This window comes from Otolemur garnettii, unplaced genomic scaffold (genome assembly GCF_000181295.1).
Source record: "Otolemur garnettii isolate 467f Iridium unplaced genomic scaffold, OtoGar3 scaffold00026, whole genome shotgun sequence".
Lineage (NCBI taxonomy): Eukaryota > Metazoa > Chordata > Mammalia > Primates > Galagidae > Otolemur > Otolemur garnettii.
The window spans coordinates 5,002,116-5,004,651 of record NW_003852421.1 but is presented as its reverse complement, the minus strand read 5'-3'; the positions used below and the strand labels follow the sequence as shown (position 1 = coordinate 5,004,651).

General features: G+C 33.5%; 1 pseudogene across 1 annotated transcript; it reads left to right on the top strand.

Annotated features, from left to right (window-relative positions):
- The first annotated feature begins 463 nt into the window (after positions 1–463).
- LOC100955130 lies at positions 464–900 on the top strand (annotated as a pseudogene). Its single transcript, XR_002772995.1, has one exon. The product of XR_002772995.1 is annotated as an elongin-C pseudogene (transcript).
- The last annotated feature ends 1,636 nt before the right edge of the window (positions 901–2,536 follow it).

Here is a 2,536-nt window from a genome sequence, read left to right as displayed (position 1 = left end):
TTTGACAGATTCTTTTGTAAACTTCTAAAGGATGAAAATATCCTTCACAGAAATTTTTAAAATAATAGCCAAAACAATGATAAAGGAATGACTGTTTTAGTACCAAGTTCAATACTGTACTATAAATCACTTACGTGCTAAATTGCTATGTAAGCCCTGTACGTCAGGGCTGTGAACCATTATCCATTCAAGGACAGTGGAGAGTAAGGAATCTGAGTGCTGTTTCATTGTGACAGTCACAGAGCTTGTCCTTCCACAGTGAGGCAAAGCAAATATTGTAGCCTGCTGGAATACTGGAATTTTGATATATGATTAGTATTTACATAGTGACTTGCATGTAAGTTAATTCCACTGTGTGTAAATATGATAAAATTAGCAGGTTCTTAATCCATAAATCCAACCAACTGGGGGTAGAAAATATCCAGTAATAAACAATAAAAAGAATACAAATAGGGAGTAGGGGCTGTGGCTGTACGCTGGGACCTGGCTGCAGTGGCTGCGGGGCTAACGAGAAATTACTCAAGTTCCCAGGGAAGCAACATAGAATTTACTGAGAACATTATGGATGGAGAGGAGAAAACCTATGGTGGCTGTGAAGGCCCTGATGCCATGTATGTCAAATTGATACCTTCTGATGGTCATGAATTGATTGTAAAAAGGGAACATGCACTAACATCTGGAACAATAAAAGCCATGGTGAGTGGCCCAGGTCAGTTTGCTGAGAATGAAACCAATGAGGTCAGTTTTAGAGAGAGCCCTTCACATGTGCTATCAAAAGTATGCATGTATTTTACCTACAAGGTTCGTTATACTAACAGCTCCCCGGAGAGTCCTGAATTCCCAATTGCACCTGAAATTGTACTGGAACTGCTGATGGCTGCGAACTTCCTAGATTGTTAAATAAAATAAATTATAATAAACTGTTAATTTTTTTAGTATTTAATACCTGTAGTTCAGTTAGTTATTTTTTCATATATAGCATGTTGCCTGTATGCAGTTGAACTATAAAGTTCATTGCAAAACAGATTATCTTGTTTTTTGCATAGCAATCGGGGTTAAAGTTTGTTTGCTATGTCAACAAATTAAGGACATTTTCACAAACAGAAATAAACAATATGCCAATTTGTAGGTGGTTTTGCTTTATTCTTTGGATGTGACTTTTAAAACTAGAGCAATGATGACACAGTAAATGCTGAAATTTAGGCATAAATGAACACATACTACAGGTAAAAACTGGGGCTATTTTTAAGTTTTTAGTTTTTTTTTTAAAACCTATTCTGGTCATAAAGCCTCTGTTAGCATTACTAGAGTTATGCAAATAATTGCATTATAAACATGTTTATAACTTAACCAAAACATTGATTTTTTTATAACTCTTCAAGAATAAAAGTTCAAATTTCTTATGTCTTTTGATAAACTGCAGTATTGTTTAAGTGTATCTTGTCCTTTTGTTTCTTGCTACAATTTAGGAAATTTATTTAAAAGCAATTTGGGGAGGTAACTAGGTATAGCTTTTGAAGCAGTAACTGAGCTATATAGTCAGATGGTCAACAAGTAAACTACATGACTTAGAATGCTTGGCATTGTGCATTTTGGACTGATCAAAGTACTGTATTTTCATTGACTATAAAGTTTCCTATGCAAAAAAAATACAAATAAAAATCAATACAGTGTAACAACTACTTGCATTTACATTGTATTAGGTAGTGTAAGTAATTAAGAGATTATCTCTTAATTACTTACACTACCTAATAGGGCCTGTGGACCACATGTGACCCAGGTTGGCTATGAATGCAGCCCAACACAAAATTGTAAACTTGCTTAAAACATTATGAGAATTTTTTGTGATTTTTTGGTGGAATTCAGTTGCACAGTTCTCAAGCGTGAACAATGTCGTGTGGCAACGTCATGTAAATAAACAGACATACACTGTCACTGCCTGCACACATGCGTGGTTCCATTTTTTTTTTAATTTGACCACAAAATTGTTTTAAAAATCATTTTTATGGCAAAAAATAGCATAAGTAAATCAAAAGAAAAATAGGGAGAAAATATTGCAGCATATATCAGAGATGGACATTGATATCCTCAATACATAAAGAATATTTTAAAGTTGAAGGGGAAGAGAAGACCAAAAATCTGGTAGTAAAGTAAGTATGAGCAACCAATTTATAACAAAATATGAAAATAGTCATGAAATATATGAAAATATAAAACTATACTCATAATAAGAGAATTGTAAATTTAAACTAAATTAAAATATCACGTTCTACCCACCAGACTAGCAAAAAACCAAAAGCTTGATAATATAGCTAGTAGATGAAATTCCAAGGAAATAAGGAGTCTCATATATTGCTTGTGGGAATGAAAACTGGTATAATATTGGTGGACAGAAATGTGGATATATCTAACACAACTACATAGTCACTAAGCCTTGGACTCAGCTATCCCATTTCTTTTTTTTTTTTTCATGCCCTACCTAATTTTTATTTCTTATAGCATAACTATGTACATTAATGCAATCATGGGGTACAGT